The sequence below is a fragment of the Zonotrichia albicollis genome, chromosome 1 (genome assembly GCF_047830755.1).
Source record: "Zonotrichia albicollis isolate bZonAlb1 chromosome 1, bZonAlb1.hap1, whole genome shotgun sequence".
NCBI lineage: Eukaryota > Metazoa > Chordata > Aves > Passeriformes > Passerellidae > Zonotrichia > Zonotrichia albicollis.
Genome location: NC_133819.1, coordinates 15836690 through 15857547, shown reverse-complemented (window position 1 = coordinate 15857547; position 20858 = coordinate 15836690). Strand labels below are relative to the sequence as shown.

Below are 20858 nucleotides of genomic sequence, written 5' to 3'. Positions count from 1 at the left end.
ATAATTGTGGGTGAGATGGCTTGAGCCTTGTCTCAGCAGGATTTTTGGGAGATGTTAGTAGAGATTCACTGGAACTTAATTTAGTGTTATAAAAGCACAGTCCAAACTGCCTTTCTGGACTGCCTTTGTGCTCAGGTTAGGGAGTCTGACACCTTTGAAAGGCAATCCCACCCACCTGGAATAGGGACCTGAGCAGGTCAAAGATGAACTGCTTTCCATAGGATTTCTGTTTCCTTGGCTGGAGGCAAAGTCTGGATAATCTGGAACAGGTGGATGCCTCATCCCTGCAAGTGTTTGAGGCCAGGTTGGATGAGACTGTGAGCAAGTGGGTGGCACCTCTACCCATGACAGAAGGTTTGGAACTAGATGATCTCTCAGGTCTCTTCCAACTCAAACCATGGGGTGATTCTATGATTCTCTGATAACTGAATTAGTCAGGTAAGGACCAATATGTATTTCCTTAATCTGCAAGGATCTCACACACAGCAGAATAATTTGCTTTTTTTCAGAAGGGGGTTGTGCAAGTCAGTGTCTTAAGATTTTTGAAAATCTAGACATAAGATAAAACTTTGACATGAGGTGCGTGCTATAGCAAACTCTTCATGCCCCTGTTGATGTGTGGACACCGTGTGATGGCCAGTCCGGGGAGAACTTGTTCTCTTCCTGGTGCCAGAGCCAGCTCAGTCTTGTTGAAAAATGGCAGCATCCTAGTACAGGAAAGGGTTCATTTTCTCAGTGGAAATGGAAGATAGCAGAAATCCATCAGCTTCTTTGAGTCTTCAAGGCTGCAAATGTTTAGAAATAATGGCAGCTCTGTCCTCACTCTTTGGTCTGCTTTAGTACTTATCTGTTATCTCCTCTTCTTGTCTCCTTTCCTACCTATGCTTTCTCTGGAAGCATAGCCAGGACCACCGACTTTGGTCCTCAGTGGTGGTGAGTGCACAGCAATGCAGCCTGCAGGGAGGGATGGATGCTCAGGTGCCCAGCACTGCAGCCTGCAGGGAGGGATGGATGCTCAGGTGCCCAGCAATGCAGCCTGCAGGGAGGGATGGATGCTCAGCACTGCTCAGGATGAGGGCCCTGCCCTGAAACAGCCTCTCAACTGCAGCATTTATTGAACCACTTTAGTTGCTGGACTGCAGCAGCACTTACAAAGTTTTCATCAAGATGAAATGTATAGGGAGGATAGGGAGGGAGTGCCTGTGCTCTCACATTGGATTAGGATAATAACCCTGCACACTGCTGAGGTATTTAGTGTGCTTCTGGTGCTTATGATGTTAACTAGAGGCCCAGACAGCAAAGCCCCAAGATTACATTTTGCACTTTAGCTAAGTATTTCATCAGAAATGTTAATAATCTCTCCATTAAGCAGTTTAACAGAAGATTAGGTCTAGCAATGGGGCTTTTGCAGGCACAATCCTATCATAACTACAGCTACAATACTTGTGACTGGGGGAAAAACATTTCTTATTAATCCCCTCAGCAAAACTATTGAGGAGTTCACCTGTACTATTAAAGCATTGTTACAAAATATATTTTTTTAGACTGTCTTAAATGACCATGGTATTTTGAATGTGCAGTGCCCAGAAAGCTGAGAAATCTGCTCTGCAACTGGGGTCCCATGTCTATTCATTAGGAACAAAACCTTTTGTATATAGACAGAGATTTTGTCTGAGGAAGAAGAAGGTGATGAGTACAGACACAGTTTATGTAGCATCTTGCAGCTTTGTATGTTCTTAAAAAGTTGAAAAAGTTTGTGTCTCACTTTCCAGGCAGGAATCAGGATTGCTTTTCCACTCACAGAGGGTCTTTAGGTCAGGAAAGTCTCACTGGGGGTCCTCAACTTGGAGATGCACTGTTGTGGGGGGAGAAGAAGATGCTGCTGTAGGATATCCATTGATGTGTATATCCTGAAACACCCACAAATTTCCACTCAGCACCAGTAAATCTTCAGTTACAGATCTGTGTGCCACTGTGGGACATCTGGAAAAGAGTAAGGAGAATGATATGAAGTCTAAAAAAATTAGCTAAATGAAAGATTGAATCAATTAATGTCGTTGAGCCTCAAGAAGAGAAGAACTGGGTAATGGGAAGAGGAAATAATGTGCTCTCTGTGCTGTGCTGGATCAGACATATAGTAGACCTGAATTACAGCAAGGAACAGACAGCACAGATGCTGCAGAATTTCTTCAAAGCCACACAGACCACGTCTAGGGTGAAGTTAGCTGGCTGTCAGGTGTCAGTTTTTCCTGCCTTGAAGCACAAGGGTGGACTGAGTGCTTGTGAGGAAAGCTTATGGGACTGAGCAGGTGCCTCTGTCCCATGCTGCTCCCATTGCACAGTCTAAAAAGCCTGCCAGGACTCCCAGATCACTCTGATGAAATCAAGCAAGAAAGAAGTAGAAAGAAAAAACATATGCCTTAGAAAATTCTAAAAGTCACTGACACTTATGGTGTTTAACGGGCAACAGACCTAGATGTCAGAAAAATTAGGCATACTGTGGTTCTGTGATCCTTTTCCCAGAATGTGTCAATAACCCATTAAGAACCACTTCAGAATAAGGAAAGGGGGAAAAAAAAGGTATTTTTAAAAAGGAAACAACTTGGAAGTTATTTCTTTTACAGAACAGAGGTTGCACATATGCCTCAGGATTTTTCCTGTATCCATGCAGGGTTGAAAAAAATGACCTACTTTTTAGGAGATTTTCTCCATGCTATCTGACCTCAATCCTCAATGACCTTTTGAACCTGTAGTTATGTGTCACATTTGGTGTGCTCCTTGACATTCTTTATCTTCCATATTTAAAAAAGTGGTGGTGGTGGGGAAGTAATGCTAGCTAATGCCCTCGTTATAATGATCAAGAGACAGACAAACTTCATTAATAGACGGGCATCAGATTCATTTGCTGTCAGCATGCATGAGAGAAAAGATTTAATATTTCAAACCTTTAAGCTCTGCTAGAGAATGTATCATTAAAACATGGTTGACTGATCATGGAGTGCTTGGAGCTCTGTAGGAGGACTGTGGGTGCTTTAGACTATGGAGAATTGTCTGATATTATTAGTTTAAGCAGCCCAACACTTACTGTGACTTGAACTGTTAATGCTTCCTTTTCTCTTTGTTTCCCTGTCCTGTTCTTCCTCCAGCATCGTTAGTGACAAAACAGGAGACCAGAAGCTGTAACCTGCTGCCTGTCCTTGAGCATTAATCACTTTAGGGCAACAAATTTAGAAATTTATCTGAAAATAAAGGAGCAAGCAAGAGCTATTGACTTAATTCCTTACCTAGCTGCTTCTTTTGAGCTAACACCCAGCTTGGCTGCTGCTTGTTAAACAGCAGTGCAAAAAACCACATGAGATGATAAAAAAGAAATCTTATTATGTGGACAGGTCTTCAGCAAGTGGTCTAGTGATTTAGTTGGAGTGTTGTGCCTTGATGTGGCTAAAAGGAAAATAATGAAGCCAAGCAGGGGGTCAAGAGCAACGCGAAACAGTGATTAAAGTTGTTTATATCTCTTTGTTGGCATGGATACAATCAAATAAGCTCATTAGACTTTTTGAATTGCAGAAACATAGCTCAGAAAGCAGCCTGAAATAATATCTGCTATTGCCCTTGTGCAGAGTTTCCCTCTGGGTTGTGCCAGCTAGTTTCAGCCTTTTGATAGGTGATATGTTCTTTCAAAGGAATAAATGAGGTGAATGCAGATATGTTCAAAGATTTTTAAGGAATTCAGAGTGGATATGAATCTGATGTTAAATAAAACACCTGTCAGATGTTAAGATATTAGAGGAAAAATACTGACAATTACCTTTAGGAAAAGTTAGTTGTTTTAAATGGGGCCTTTTCAAGGTAACCTGGTGAAATGAGATCTTCCCCAAGCACACTTGTGTGTGCAGAACTTCTTGCACCCCACTGGCAACTTTGCCCTCAAGGGGTGCTAAATTAAACAAAACTCACTGCTGATGTAGTTATTGTCAAAAGTTTGCAAAGTCTAACCCAGAACTGCTGGAATAGAGGTGGAGGAGAAAGTGGTGTCCCTGTGCTTTTTAGCTGAGCTTTGAAAGCAGAGGGTTTTGTACCATATAATTTAATTGCACTGTAAATTTTGTGCTCCTCTTAATTACACTTCCTCCTCTGTCCTTTGTGTGCTCTTTGTGTAGGACTGAATCTAATTTGTGACTGGTTTTAGAGAGCTGATGAGACTTTTGCCAGCAGTCATGTAAATGAATAACTTTAAGGTTAAGCTATTGATTGCAAGGACCATAAAGCTCAAACAGTGTGTTCACTTCACTCATAGTGAGCCTCTCTAAGCAGTGGACTGGGGATTTTGCTTGTGTTTCCTTTAACAGTAAATGGAGGACAACAAGAATAGCAGAGATGGTTGCAAACTGTGCAGTCTGGCATGATGGTGAAAGATGGTTTGTGTTTGAAGAACAGCAAGGGGATGGAAGGATGGAATCCAGGTATGCTGGATTCTGATGCATGGGGCTATATTTATGTCTGAGGAAAATGAAGATACCTGTTGGGTTTTCCACAGTGAAGTCTGGGACTCTCTGCAAGTTGTCCAGAATTCCAGAAGTGTCTGCAGCACTTTGGGAAGGGGGACCTTAAGCTCACTGCCTTTTGACAGATGTACCTGCTCTGTTACCTACCCACACCTGTGCTTCATACAGCACTTGTGCAAGGCTGATGGATTCACACTTTGCCTCCTCATGTCCGGGCCATTTTCTGATAAGCAGTGAGGCCCAGCCAGCAGGTGCTGTGCTCAGGGAAGAGCTCACCTGCTGGACCTGGTGCTCAGAGCAGCCTGCTCCTGAAACAGTTTCCAGGCTCATTCCAGCCTGGTGGCTGCACCTACTGCATGCCCGGGAGACCTGATGGCAGACAGATGTGGAAAACTGGAATGTGCTTTCCCAGGAGTGGGGTGAGGAACTAGGGAATCCATGGAGAGCCTAGAGGAGCTCCCTCTTTTCCTCTCTTCTGTGAGATATGAACCCCTCTGGCAGCAGCAGTGTGGTATGAGTCTAATTCTGAGAAGCTGGATGTGGAAAAATATCAGTGCAGTAACTCACCCACTAGTGACTCCAGCCTGTGGCTAGCTGGAACTGTAAAGATGGGTCTTTGGTAGGCACAAAATACATTCACTGAATAAGGAATGAAAAAGCTCAGTCTTGGTACAAGACTTCTAAACAAGGAATATGGGAGAAGAGTGAAGTATCTTGGTTTGGCTACCTCTGTAGATGGGTCTTCTGCACAACTGCAAAATAGTTTACTTTGTCCTGAGGAAGCCAAGGAAGTTGGTTGGATTGAATCTGCTCTCCAGATGTAGATCAGGGAAGATATTGTAGTGGTCATACTCCTAAAATCCACTGACAACCCAGCCTCGTGGCTTGCAGAGGCTGCCTGCTGGCAGGAGCAGGGACAGATGGCCCAATTGAGAAAAATACGCAGTTTGAGATGAGATGTGGGCTGGGAGGGCCATGGAAACCAAATTTAAGCCTATGAGTGTGCTGGCTAATTCAGACTCTTTCTTCAGAACTTGTTTCTCCATCATAGCTCAGTTTGGATTTTCCTAAGCTTGACAGTGTGGCCAATGTGGTCACAGATTTTATATGCCATACAAGTGGACACATTTAATGCCTCAACAATCAAGTAGGGGTCTGCTGATGGTGGCTGGGGTGACAGTGGATGACATGTGGAAGTGTGCTGAGCACAAACAAGATGGCTGTGTTGGACACCACAGGAATAAAAGGGACTGGGGATGTGGAATAGGAGGACTGTGGACACTCAGGGTAAGCAGCAAATGGAAACTACTGTAGCAAGACAGCTTTGCTTTCGTAATATCCTTGCATAATTACCATATTAATTAGCTGACAGGACAACACTGTGGTGGAGAAATGAAATGACAAAAAATGTCATTGGTATCACTGGGAGAACAACTAAGAAGGGACAGGGCAGCCAGGGAGGCTGGAGATGCTGGTATGGCCCCAGGAGAGTGCCTGGAAAAGAGCATACCCAGGAGGGACAGCCCAGAGCATGGGGCCGTCCCTGAGCAGAAGTGCCAGCTGTGGGGACTCAGGCTCTGCCCTGCTCACTGAAGGCTGGGCTGGGGTGTAAGGCTGCCACAAAGCAGAGCCCACCCAGTCTCTTCATGACCTTATTAGAAAATCCAGAAATCAGGGCTGTGTGAGGGATGAGTTGGGAAGAGTCACAGCAATGAAACACTGTCCAGATCAGAGCTCCCTAGGGAGAAGGAAGCCTTCTGCCACAGCCAAGGGACTGTCTACCCACCCTCTGGTGGCACTAGCCACAGTCAGGCAGCACTGCTGCAGCTGCAGATGGCCCCATGGCCCCACAGGGATGAGGCATCTCTGTCTTCACCAGCACAATCTCTGCAGGCTCAGGTCAGAGGGAAGAAAATGGGCAACTTGCTTGAAGAAAGTTTTCAGCCAGCCTTGCTAAGCCCAGAAGGAAAAAGGTGCCCTGAAGCATTCCCTGCCCTGGGATTGAGGGCAGGGCTGCTTTGGCAGTGCCACTGCATTGCACAAGTCCCATCCCTGCAGTTACTCCCCTTTACCTTTGTGCACCCGCATCAGGACATTTCCTACCTACTTTGTTCTCCCCTCCAGCTGGGAATAAATATGCCCTGCTTTTCTGACTAATTCTTTGTGCCCATAGTTATTATTAGAAGCATATCTGATTCTTGCCAGAAATAAAAGTAATTACAAGCTTCAGGCTGGCACCTTTCTGTCTACCTCCTGCAAATATTTAAATCGGGATTTTGTTACTGACTGCTTTTGGTAATTACTTGTTCAGTAGTATTTTTCCACTGCCCACACATAGCTGTAGACTGTGAAGACCAGACCAGATCTCTAAACTTGCCTGCCTCCTCCCCCTCTCCTCCCCACATACTTTTTAGCTTTCTGTGAGAACAAGTTTTATATGACCTTTTCATAAAATAGAATCACAGAATCATTTAGGTTGGAAAAGACTTTTAAGATCATTGAGCCCAACCGTTAACCCAGCACTGTCAAATCCACCCATAAACCATGTCCCTAAGCACCACATCTGACAGCCTCTTACTGAAAATGCTTTTTGGCCAGGGATTAATGGATAAACAATCAGTGGAAGAGATTTTTATATATGCATTTTTAAAATAGGTTTCCAACTGTCTGCTTTACTTTCTGGTCTGAAGCAGTCCATATTTCTCAGGCCAGCACTGAGATGACAAAAGGATAGATGGCATCCTGATTGCTAGCTGTGGTGGCATCTCCCCCAAAATCCAGAAGCAATTCTGAAGGCTCTCCTTTGAGTCTGCTCCACCATTCTTTGAAAAAAAGGATCCATCCCTCTGTATTTTGTACAAAGTTTTGTCATTAACCATGTAATCATGGACTGATTTTTGATCTTGCTTTTGGGTGACACAGATCTTCTCATGTGCTGATTCTTTGCTGTTGAAAGCTTCGTGAAGGATAATTAGGGTGTGCTTTGTTCTACTGTGCAAGGTCCACAGTAGGTTCTAGCTCACCCTGTCACTGGTTATGACCTTTCAGAAACCTGCGCTGCAGAATTTGCTTTCTAGGATACAGAGTGCAAAGGAGATGTGGATGTTGCCCATGCTCCCTGGCCAGCATGGACACTACACTGGGGACCTGGGCTCCTTGTCTTGTATTTACCTAAGCAAAGCTGCACCTTGTGTGATAAACATGCAAACTGCAACCTTGTTCCTGCTTGGTGATCCAAAATACCTGGCACAACAGTCATAGAAAAGTGGAGCACTGAACATGACATTGCCAGAAGTGTTAGGCTCATCCCACATACCTGAACATGACATGATTGATGACAGCTCCTCTTCCTAATCACTGTACTTAGCTTGCTGACTCTTACATTGGAATACAGAGATTTTACAGGTGTTAGACTTTATATCTCTCATCCCCCGCCTCAGAGGAAAAAGCATTAAAAAACCCATCCTACAGATCTCTGAGAAGATGTGAATAACATAGCTTGGCAGCAAAGCACTTCACAAAATGAAAGTTCTGAGAAATCTTGCCAGCTCCTGAGTTATTTCTAACTTGGTTTCCATCATAGTGTGGAAAGGGTTTTGGCAGGGCAGTGCTCAACAGGAGCTGGATTCAGCAGTGGAGGCTGCCAGGCAGTGACAGCGGGTCACTCAGCACCCCCGAGCAGAGCGCAAGTGTGGGGCCAGCCTGTGGGGACAGGAATGGGCTGTGGATGCAGGGCAAGAAGGGGCAGGTGGGACAGAATGACAGGACAAAGTTAACTAGATTTCCAGTCTTCCCAGGTGCCTGCTAGTCTCTTCCATGTTTTTATGCAACTGGTCTTGGTCTCACTTTCCAAGAAGCCATGAGCAGCCTGCATAATAGTGTATATAAAATTTTCAAGGACTTAGAGGAAGGAAGAAGAAAGAGATGGATTCAGACAACCTTAGAGTTCTAGCAGAGTTGTCATGGATGATATATTTATTCAAACACTTTTATATTTGCTTAAGAAAACCTCTGAATGGCCACAAAAGGAACTATTAATGGTAAAAGTCCAAGGAAGCTGTGTAACTTCCAAATGCTCTCCTAGTGATCTCTAATGGGCAGTGTGCACTTTCCAGAATCTAGTTAACCTCACCAGGATAGGAAATGCAATAAAATTATAATTTTAAGTCCTGTAGTTCATTAAGATGGAAGAGCTTTTGTTTAATTTTGGAGTTTCAGGGTGCAATTGAGACTACAAAATGAAACACTTCAAAGCACAGAAGCTGGAAAAGCTGCTGGGGAAACAAATGCACTATTTATATCATCTAATAGTTCCACTTTTCCACACTGAATCAATTTATTCTTCCTCCTGATGTCTTTACTCTGAAATTCACAGGTCTTATATTTGTCTCCTTGTACAGTATGTAGGCTGTAATTAGTAACATAGGTATATTTGAAGCATTATTTAAAAGATTCAGCTTTTTTTGAAAGGAGCCTGAAAGCAGCATCTGCCATCTGGACATGTTGATCTTTATTTTGTTTCACATTAAGGCTCTGTTGTCTTTGATAAATATTGCAGCTCTCACGTGCATGTGTCTATTCTGCTGAGCCTGGGAAACTGTCAGATCTTTGCTTGAACAGTGTAGTTCATTTTTCACTTCAGTTTGGAACCTCATCTTATCCTGTTCTGAGGTGCCTAAGCCTGCTCAGGGACACTGGGTTGGAATCCTGTGGTGCTTGTCTTCCTTGCTACTGCTAAAAGCACATTGTCTGTTTGGACAACTCAAAGAGACAGCTTGAAAAAGCTGCTTAAAGCATGTAGGAAAACTCTGTCCCACATTTGTAAAACGCTATGCTGGCACCTGTGTGACCAGCAAAGAGCAACAGGCCTGTCCTACTTCAGCCTGTGAGCACTGGTCCCTGGGGAATGAGGGGATAAAACACTGGCAGCCCTGGGACATGATCTGCTGTGAAGCAATTTCTCCTCTGCAGGAGAACAAGTGACCTATGTGAACAGGGACTGACCAGTCTTGGATTCCAGCTATCAACTGACTGCATTGAACTGCCTGCAAAGCATACAGCAGCCAAGAATTACTCATGGAAATAATTCCACAATCATCTTTGAATAAGCAATAACTATAGGAAAATTGTAAGCTGTTCAAACAACTCAGAAAAAGGGCCTTATGACATGCTATCAACTCAGCTTCTTCTCAAGGCTTCATTTCATGCCTTAGTTACTGCAGCCTCCAGCTCTGTGGCCTTGACGGCTCCAAACATACACAAAAAATGGGACAGTCTCATGCTGCTGTTTTCTGAAGTGCTTTTTCTCTCCCATCTAACCGCTCCTGTCCTCTTGAGGAAACCATGAATTTATGTGTGCACCACTAATGCACCTGAGCTTGAAGTCACCAAGGTGCACAGCAGGGCCAAACTGCATGAGCAGGAGCATTTCCTGAGGATGGCAGCTGAGCTCATGGCCCTGTGCTGTGCTCTGCATTGCTGCAGTATTTTGCAGAAGCACTGTATGACCAAGACACCTCATCTGTCTTCAGAAATAGGAGCCACTTCTCTGGGTGGTGGTGCAGATGCCAGCTGAGATAGAGCAAAGCAAAATTCATGTCTGCACCTGTAAAGGGGCCTATTGTTTTGCCCTATGCTTTCAGCCCTCATTTCATATCCTGAAATCCCACACCACCACTTCCACGTTCTCTCCTTGTATGCTTTTCATGCATGGTCCTCCTCTATGCTCCTGCTTGCCCTGGTGTTCTCTCAGAGATTTCCTGGCAAAACCACAAAGTATCTCCCTGTCACCTGCTTCAAACCCTTCCTCCTCACTGACATTGAAGGGGATGCCCCACACTGGCAGGTTGATGAGGAATCTTCCTCTTAGAGCTCAGCAAGTCTGCCTGATCCAGTTGTTGCCTTTCAGCACATTCCCCTAAACATCCCATAGCAGAGCTGCCCCTGTGCTGGAAGAGGGCTGTGGTACCCCAATAGTTTCTTGGGAAACTCTCTAGGGAAATACCCCAGTGGTCTTCTGTGATGGTGTGCTTATCTTGGTATGCACCTCAGGATGTGTTTAGACTAGATTAAAATTTTTTTAAGTTGTATGGGGGAAAACCCTATTTAGGCCAGCTTTTGGGGAAAGCTAACCCTGAAGTTACCTCACACCAGCAATAACACAGTTAGAGGCTGAGTGAAAACTGAAGTATCCTTGTTAAGAGCACCTAAATCCATTTGCCAGGCCTGTACAGCATCAGAGGCTCTAGTATCCTGAGATTCAGCTTTGAGTGCCCCCTTTCCCCTCTTAAATGTCATATAATCTATACAAGACAAGAGGTACTGTTATGAGGGTGGTTTGACCTGCAGCATTAAAACACTGATCTTAGCTGAGGAATTTCTGTATGAAGCCTATAACCTCTGGCTGAACTGGAATGTGCCTTTCAGAAAGGAATCCAGGCTTTAAGACCCCCCAGCCCACACAGTCCACATCCGCTGTAGGTACGTCATTGAAATGCTCAGCTGTACACTTTCTCTGCTTGTGTGTTTAAAAACAAGAGTCACTAAATATATTTTTGGCCAGATTCCTGTCGGGGACTTCAGTTTACAAAGTGCCAGTTACATTCTTAAAACCTGCATGTGCTGGTGATTCCAGAGCAGCAATCCATTGCTTCCCGAGCTTGTCGATGTTTACAGTTTTGACTCGTAGAGAAGGTCCAAACAGATGTGTCCTCATATCATAGGCAACAGGCTGGTCAGAGTTATGTCCAGACACAAGTAGGTCTGTGTGCCATGTGTTTTCCTGCCTGTCTTGTCTCTGGAGTTGATTGTAACATGCATGATCATACAACATAGAGACCCTTCTTCTTCCTTCCCGATGGCCAGTAACTTTATAATGTCCCCATTGTTAGTGTGGGAGGCCAGCCTGGAGCTCCTCTCCTACCTCACCTGCAGCAGAGGTTTGAGTTATGATCTCTTAGATATGCCCTGACCACAGGATTTTCAGACGGTCCAATAACTCTTTCTGGTTAAGCATTCATAGGCCAGAAAGTATCAGGAATTCCCCTAATATTCAGCTACTTCATAGAAAGTACAGGTGGTTAACTGGGAGAGAAGGAGTTGCATGATGCAGAGCGCTCCATCACCACAGTGAACCTAATCCTACTTTCAGCCTGAACTTGAACTAAATTCTGGCTACTGCCTTTCATGGTATTTCTGATGTCCAGATTAAAGAACAATTAACTGCTTTCTTTTAACCTCATGTAAGTACCTGGTCTGCGCTTCTCTGGTTGCTTTAATCTGACAAGCACAAGTCTGAGCTCCCTGTTCTGTGGTGCCTTGGCCCTGGTGTAGTAGGTCTTGCAATGAACTGATGTGAACAGAGCCACAGGATTGTGCTGGTTCTCTGCTCACTCATAGCAGAGTGCACAAAGGGCAGAGGTGAGGGGAAGACTCAGAGGAGCAGGGAGGAGAGGGGAGTAAATTTGATTGCCCTTCCAGTGGCAATCAAGATCTCTCTAGGATGGCAGACTTGTGTTCCTCACAGGACCTTTTCTTTATTTCATTTCTGCTCTCCCACCTGTATTATATTAATACCAGAGACCTCTGGAAGATGTTTCTGAAAAGGCTGTATCTGAGGGTATGGTGATTTGGGGATGGGCAGAAAGAGTTCTGCTGTGAAATTAAAATTTCTTGAAACCTTAGATTTTCTAGAGTTGTTCCCATCTTCCCCAAACCCTTCCAGTGGGAACACCAATAATCTCTGTGGGACAGGGAAGAATACCCTGCCTGCATATAGTTAAGGTGACCCATGTGACATGATTCACATCCATGAAGGAGAGGAATATCTCCTTCAGGAGTTCGTCCAGGCTAAGGCACAGAGCAGTATTTGTTGCTTTTGCAGAGTTATACTGCTCCACTACTCTGAAGGGCTCTAAGTAAACTTTCAGTAGGCCTGTGGCATAAATCCTCTTTCCATGCAGTCCAAATCCATGCTTCAAATCTGTAGAGACAAGAGGAAGTGGTTAAAAGTTTCAGGGGATAGATCTCATCTCTTGCTCCAAACAAAAGGCAAGCTCACACTGTTGCCCCTGGTTGAGAGCCCTCCAGTTGTGGCTTGTCTGACAGCCTGGTGAGCTGATGCAATGTGCCATCTGCTAGGAAACCAGCTCAGCAGAGGGATGGGATATTTTTCTGCTAGTATAGTAAACTGAAATGGTCCTGCTGTGACCTAATCAGTGCTGCAGAGGGTAAAGGGGAAGCAGGAGAAGGTGAGGGAGGAGGAGTAGTTGTGAGAGAGGGCTCAGATGAACCGACTCTGGGGTTAGGCAGACAATGAGATTGTGTATCTGACAAAGTCTGTGGAGTGGCCTTGGTTGTTGGTTTTTACAAAGGGATCGCATATTCTAAAATAATTTACTGGCTGGAAGAGACAAACATAGCCCCTCTCCAAGCTTTATTTTTTCAATTTATCTCTGAAGCTCTGTTGGAAATGACAGACACACAAGTGTACTTGGGTCACAAAGAGGAAATTCTTGAGTAACATAACAAACTGGGACTCATGAAGATGCTTTGTGTCATGTCAAACCTACGCCATGTAAGAAGTTGAAGAAGTGCAGCTCAATATCTTCGGTGAGAATTAGTTTTCTTTTGGAATATTCTGGGAAAAGAAAAACCTGGTTTATGACGAGCTGGTTATACTTCATTTGGAATAATCACTTTAGATATCTGCACAACATTCAGATTCTTACATTAAGCAATTAATTTTTTGGTATTTTTTTAATTCCACCCCAGTGAGGTGGACTTTTCTGTTAGACACTTCTCACTCCTAAATCAATTCCTTTTCTTGATAAAGCCAGCAAACCAGCTACATTCAATGCCAACAATATCTGAACTTATTAGATCACCCAAAGCAGTGAATAATAAAGTTAGAGGGATGTGTTTAGCTGGGACCACATGCTGAGTTTCACTCCAGAATAAGTCTCTGCAGGTCTCTGCAGTAGAACTATAAATCCCTGGACCTAGCATGGAAGTGCTAATGGGCCCTCAGATTCAGTGCCACTACCAGGCAATAATATCTGTAATGGCAGCTAACAAAGATACAACCGACTGAGCTCTTCAGGGTTCAGCAACTGCTCCCAGGCTTGGAGCAGAGCTCATTTATTTTCTTCTCTTCATTCCACTAGAGCAGCTCCCAGCCCTGACAGCACATGGGGATAATTGAAGCAAAAGTGCTCAACCCTGACTGCCCAATCTTCTCATAAAACAATCCCAGGATTGTTCTGGGGACCGTTGGCACAACAAACCTTGCACTGCAAATTTTGCTCTGTAATTAGCAAGCAGTTGCTGTCATGCCTGTCAGATGGGTTTATGTGACGATGTGAATAGAACAACAGTTGACTGTCTTCCCTTGCAACCAAGGAGAAGAAACTGCTTTGAGTAAAGCTGACAATTATGTAAAAGGAACTAAATGAATTTGGCTTATGGTTCACACTTACCCCTCACAGATGGAAGGCAGGACCTCTGAGGCCTGTTTCTGAGTCCTTGCCCCTTTGTACCTGACTAGTCACTGGCTAAGTGCCTAATGAGGCTCAGAGGAAACAAATCCAGTACTGAGGGCTTTTTATTGTCTTTCTTTTCTTTATAGAGCAGGGAATTACCATGTGGTTTGCATCCAAGTTCAAAATCTGATCTTATCACCCAAAGCTGATGACAGACACAACAGTGCTTTCACAAAACCAGAAAGAATAGTGATACCATGAGTTGCACAACAAAGATAGGTAGAAAACTGAAGAAACCTTGAAAATTTCAGGTACTCCATTTATACATATGCCTTCAATCTATCTATACATAAGGCAGTTATGTTAAATTTTTCTCTACCACCCACTGATAATAGTGGTGGAAGGAGTAACGTAGAGGGGAGTCCAGGAATCTGCCTATATCTTACCACTAATCATTCCTAATCTCATCTAGGACAAGACTCATGAAGAATATAGAAATTCTGATTCTATGTGGGCAGTTACAGCTGGAGTTGTTGCTGGAATTTATAGAAAGGCATGCTCAGAGAATAAGAAATCTTAGATATTAAAACATGTTGATTCTGGTCTCATTGCAGTAGGAGAGCATTTAAGACCAGGAATGAACAAAGTGGACTTTTTTTTGCATTCAAAGTGGGAGTTCTTTTGCTCTGGAATGTTCAGGATGTTTCTCAGGAGCTGGTGTCCCAGTACAGTATGACATGTGGGAGTATGGTCTGTGTTGCACTGCAGGCAGAAAGATGTTTTACAGTGCTCATGATGCATAGAAGTGCCTCAGGGCCAAAATCTTCCATCAACCCAGAGCGAAGCAGCTCTTGTGAGCACCCCAGGCCCAGCAGGGGCAGGTAGAGCATTGCTGCCCAGGGACCTCAGTGAAATCTGGTGTGCTGGAAATGAAGTGATTCAGCTGGAAAGACAGAATTTGGGATGTGTAAAAGAAATAACGGGGATGTGGGGTGAAGCACGAAGGTGCAAGAGCTGCCTTTCCTTTGCTGCCATCTAATTCTACCCTTTAGAATAGCCCTGGCTGGGCAAGGATGCTCAAATGATTCATCAAACTGCTTCACTGGTCTCTTGAGCTCTTGCTGCCCATTTGGCTTTTCCCCAACACTCCTCATGGTAAATGCTTCCCTTTCTCAGGATCTTCCTGAGTTGCTTGCTGCTCTATTTTGTTACAGCTTTATCCTTCTCTGTTGGGAAACCTTATCTAATATATCATTAAAAAGTCACTCAATTTGCCGCCAGTGAATTTCTCGATGAGGATGAATTCCATCAGTGCTAATCTTATTAATCTTGTTAATCTTTTTTGTCCTTTTGCATTCACTGGAAAGCTGATGTGAAGAGAGATCCTACCTGTGTGTCTAATGGACTGATAGGTGTGCAGAGATAATAAAAAAATGAAGATATTATATATCCTCATATACCTATGGACATGTAATCTTGTGCTCTTCTTATACACCTTCCTTTCTATGTGTCTCTGTGAGCTTATGCTCTAAAACTGACTGAAACAGAACACGTGTCCAACCACACCAAATCTGTAAGAAGTCTTTGAAATTCCTGTTTACAAAAACCCAGTAAAATCCAGGCACAAACACATGGGCAGAATCCCAGTGCTTACAGTGCACAATTCTGTTGTCTCCTTTCCAGCTGTATCTGTCTCTTTTAAAATGACACAACCTTCTTCTAACTGTGAAATAAGCTCATCATAAGTGGCAGTTTTCAAAACTGGCTGTGGATCTTGTAGCTGTAACTGTGCCAAATGCTGAAGGGTTTGATTTTTTTAAACTGTAAGTAAAATTGTAAGTATCCTGTTTGTAAAGGAGAGAGAAGAGAGGATTGCACTTAAGAAATATTTTCATGTAGTGCAAAAAACAACTGGCAGACATGGGCAGCTCTGTTCTGTGACTTCATAGAAGCTTTTACCAGAAACTTTTATAATAGGAAAACCCAAGAGGACCTGGGGAAGGAGTGGGAGCTACAAATGGCGTTTGTCTTTCCTGATAGTGATAGCCAATACACATCAGCTCCCCTGAGGTACCAATACAGAAAAGACACATTAGTTTTGCTGTGGAGCAAATTCTGCTGAAAGGCTTATGGCTAACCCATCCAATTTATCTCATGATAAAATGAAAGTGCTTTAATTTTCCCTGTTTACTTTGTTAACAAGCTTTAGCTATCCTGAGACAAAAGCGGCTTTAGCTCTAAAGTCAAGCCAGAGCTCTAAAACAAGCCAGCTCTAAAGTCAAGTCCCACTAAAATCACTGGAGAATAGAATGTGACACTCTCTTTACCTTCTTTTCCAAATGCATTATTTATATCAATGTTGTAGCAATTACGTGATTATACAAAAGTTAATGCACAACAATAAACCAAAGGACCATCAAAGAAATGCTAATGGCAGGGAATGTTTTTTGTTTAAATTGTGGATTCACGTTTCTTTTTCTTTTTCCTTGAGGGCTACAAGAACAGAAAATTTGCAAACCTAATAGAAGAGTCTTCAAATGTCAAATCTTTGAGTACAGAAGGGAAAATGAAATCCACGTTCCTGTCTCTGTTTCTCTTTCACCTCCTTTGAAATATGAACAACTTCAGAAAAGAGACTCACTTGTTTCACCTTTTTCTTTCGGCCTGAATGGCTATGTGAAACGTAACAAGAGTGACCAGGGTAAGGGCCAGGAGCCCAAGGACCAGGTGAGTTTCTCCTTAATTCTGCCACAGAGGGTGAAGGGCTTGAGGAGGGCTGAGCAGATCATGGAGGTCAGCACCTGCTTGCACAGATGGTTGGGAAAAGTGATTTGGCTTTCACAGCCATGGGACTGAGAACTGAGGACTGCTAGGAAGAGTTGAGATCCATCTGACCAAGCAGGGCAAAACACCTTTGCCAATAGGCTGACCCATCTGAGGAGACATTCAAACAATGAATGGCAGAAAGGGATGATGACAACTCACAGAGAAGGGGCAGTCCAGGATGGCAAGGAAAGGGCACAGGGTGCACTGAGGGGAAAGGCCCTGAAGCAAACAAACAAGACAGAGATGACTCCACTGCTGACATATGCACACAGGTAAGGAAGAGGAGTCTGGGACAGGTGGTGAACTTGCAAGGCTCATGTCCTCCAACCTACAGAACAGCCAGGCTTGTGCACCTTAACAGCTTAGAGAAATGTATTTATGGGAACCTGGATCAGGGCAATCCTAAACATGGACACAGGCAGGGCAATGAGTGGATTGAAAGCAGCTCTGTGGAGAAGGATTTGGGGGTGGTGGTGGATAGAACACTGAGTAAGTCCCATCAATGTGTTCTTGCAGCCCAGAAAGCCAACCATAACCAGCTGTATCAAAAGAATTGTGACCAGCAGGTCATGAGAGGTGAGTGTCTCTCTCTGCTCTGGTGAAACCCCACCTGGAATATTGCTACTCTTACTGTAGGGGTGGCTAAAGGAAGAATGGAATTTGATGTAGCACAGATTTACTAGATGCTTTTTAGCTGTGCTCTGCAGCACAGTTGTACAAAATATTTCTTGTGCTCAATAGAATGTAATTTTCAGAAGTTTTAATTCAGTCTAAGCTAGGACTTCCAACAGTGCAAACTATTACTAGCAGAGTTACATTCTTAATAATCAGGAATGCTTATTTGATCTGCTGAAAATTACTAAAAACTATCAATATTGTCTCAATAAAAGGTTTTTTTTTTTCATTTGAATTTCAGGATTGAATGTATGTTTTATCAAGAGAAAGTATGGATTATTAATTCAAAAGTTTAAAAATTTTAAAACTTTGTTTCAAGGGGCTTGACAGTCTGAAAAAAAATGTGAAGAATTAAATTAGTATTGTGCAAGACTGTCTTCTCAAAAGAAGCAGTACTCATGGATTGCTAAAGGAAGAAATGGCATAATGGTAAATCACTGCCCAAATGGAAAGAGTCCAATCATGTATCCCTAACTCTTAAAAGCAGACCTTCACTTTTACTTGCTTAAGTTAGCTAGTAACAGTATGGCCTATTCAGTTGCCAAATGAGATTTGTAAATGTCTTTTGAAATTTTAGACAGTGTTTATTTAAAATAAAATTTTCAGGTTGAGCAGACATGACCTGATACTTCTCTTTTAATCATTCTATTGGTGTATTTTTTATGGTTATGCTATACAATCTGCTGAGTTCTGAAACCAGTCAAATTGAATTTGGTTTGCCTTGGTGTATGTTAGTAAGAATGTTTTCCTTTTCTTCCCTCCTAGCTTCCCCTCGAATGCATTTGCTGTTCTTTTCCCACAGTAGAACACGAAAGATTTACAATTCTCTGCCAGGCAGCCTCATTAGGAACACTAGGAAGAAATTCTTTGCTTCAAGAGAGTTGAATTTAAATGGTAGGCAGGGAAAGGGATGTGTCATGGAGGATTCATTCATTCCCAGGCTTTGCAGGAGTTGTATGATGCATGTGTTATGTGGAACTTGGTCTCAGTTCTGCCTTAGCAAGTGCAGCCTCAGCCTGCTCAGTGTCCTGAAGAATCACAGGAGGCAGCATGAGTACAAAGCCTTCCCTGAATTCTTTCCAGGATGCCTGCAAAGGTAGTGTTTTGAAAGTGGTGGTGAAGGTGTGAAATCTGAACCCATGGATTTTTTGATTAGTGGCCACAAAAGTTAAGATGGAGAAAACTGCTCATACTGATAGAAATATTCTATATTTAAAAGAACATTAATAGGATAGTTTGTGGCCAAGACTTTGCTGCGTGTTTCCCTCAGAATAAGAAAGTAAAGAAAGCTGTGAAGCCCTTTACTAGCATAAATCCTTTATGGTGGTCCTTGAGCTGCTGGACTAGGCTGTGCAGCACCCAGGAAACACCCAGGTTTGGATCCCAAACCCAGGAAACACCCAGGTTTAGATCCCAAACCCAGGAAACACCCAGGTTTGGATCCCAAACCCAGGAAACACAGGTTTGGATCCCAAACCCAGGAAACACCCAGGTTTGGATCCCAAACTTTGTCGCTCTGGTTGGTGCCAGCTGGATGAGGAGTCACAGTGGGGGCTGAGCACAAACACAGTGGGAAATACAGTGAGAGCTTTCTGGACCTCAATGGGAATCTGACTGCCCTGAAATCAATGACAGGGGCCTTGATCTGGAAATGCTCTGCTGCTCAGCAGGAGGCAGGGATGACAGTGATGGCTTTGAGAGCACAGATGCATTTCCAGCCACTTCCCATGCAGTGCAGCTCTCTCTGCCAGGCCAGGGGACCCCAGGATACCCCCACCTTTGCATGGCCTTGATCTGTTCTTTCCTCCCAGCAGACACAAACTATGGCCTGTAAAGCAGGCTTTGTGGTTTCTTTGGACTATTCAAATTGAGACAGTCCAGGTTAGTAGGGGAAATCCAATTTAGAACAGGGTTTTTCGATGATGACTCAGAACTGAGTTATTTCTAAACAGTGAAAAATATTATGTGCTGCAACTCATAGAAGATAAGTGACTAAAATGTTATGCATACTGGAATGTGTTGTGTCTGGCACTGAAGAGATCACAAAATTTGCATCTGAAACGGTATCAGTGAATGTTAGAGGACGAAATTCTGCTCCTATTTTGAACTGCAAAACTCCAGAGAGGTTTCTCTGGCTGTAAGACATAATTTTTTGGTTAAGAGTTTATTTAATTTCTGGTTTATATCCTACAACTGTTAACTCTTTGGGTCCCATTTTGTTCTTTCCTGAAGCTAATTGGGATTGAGTTCAGGGGAAGCAGGACTTGACTTTTATGGCATGCCAATTGCAAATGGAAGCCAAACTTGTGTTCTAGATATTGTAATTCTATTTGCTCTTGGAGTCTATGCCTGAGTTATATGAATACTAAAAACCTGGCAGGAATATACCCTTACAGATTATTTTTTCACTCCAGTAGGAGTTCAGTGAATATTATTACCATTCAAGCACTAACTTTTTTGACTCACTCTTCAAACTGGTGTCAAATTCTCTGTGGGTGTCAATGTAAGACCTGGAGACCTCAGAGAGTGGGGTAAAACAGTGTCAGTTCTGCAAACCAACAAGAGACTTCCTGCAACTTGGAAATGTGCCAGAGAGGAGGCAAAGCTGCTGCCTGGTGAGCAGGGGGTGCAAGATCAGCTGTGCATACAGATAATGCTCAGCCTGGTGGAAAGAACTCTTCTAAAGCTATGCATCCACATGGCTTTGCATCCACACACTGGCTTTGCTCTTCTCCTCACCAGTACAGATAGTAGCTTAAACAGCCTCTTTGCTGGAGCATGAGTCTTACGGACAATCTGAAATTGGAAGCTGCTGCTCAGTTGCACAAACACAGGCAAGAAAGGCTAAAGGGATCCAAGGCAACTCTAAAATCTATGAAATTAAATAATTTTGTTATTTTGGTAACACGGGAAATATGCAGATGTAGGCAAAATAACAAACAAGTCCACCCTAATTTCTTTTTCTTGGATCTCTCACTGAGTTTCAACACTTTTACTGAGTATAAAGGAATCCATGTTTTCACTTCCTCTCCTGCAGATTGAAGATCCTCCTTCAGATGAATCTGGCTTCTTTCTTCGTCATTAAATGACAATATCTATAATGCAAGATATAATGCAAGAATGTGATACAGTGATGCTGAAAGGCCATGTTTTTGTATGTTTTACCATACAAATATGTATGATATAAAAAACAGAGGAATTATTCCTTTATCCTCTTCCTTTATCCTATTACCTCCCACTTCCTCCCTGCATCCTCTGTGTTGGTTCCCCAGTTGTGTCAGCACTTGTCAGATGCCTTGGCTCAGACTCCAAACCAACCTGAAGGGACTTGAACCCATTTCAGACACTTCCTGTGAAAATGCTCAGAAACATT

The 20858-nt window shown here is 43.3% G+C and overlaps 1 long non-coding RNA gene across 1 annotated transcript; it reads left to right on the top strand.

The window, feature by feature from the left end:
* Positions 1 to 4274: 4274 nt before the first annotated feature.
* LOC141725259 (uncharacterized) lies at positions 4275 to 17490 on the top strand. The gene is made up of 3 exons (XR_012577115.1): positions 4275 to 4463; positions 16476 to 16711; positions 17327 to 17490. It is a non-coding gene; the product is annotated as an uncharacterized LOC141725259 (long non-coding RNA).
* Positions 17491 to 20858: the final 3368 nt, after the last annotated feature.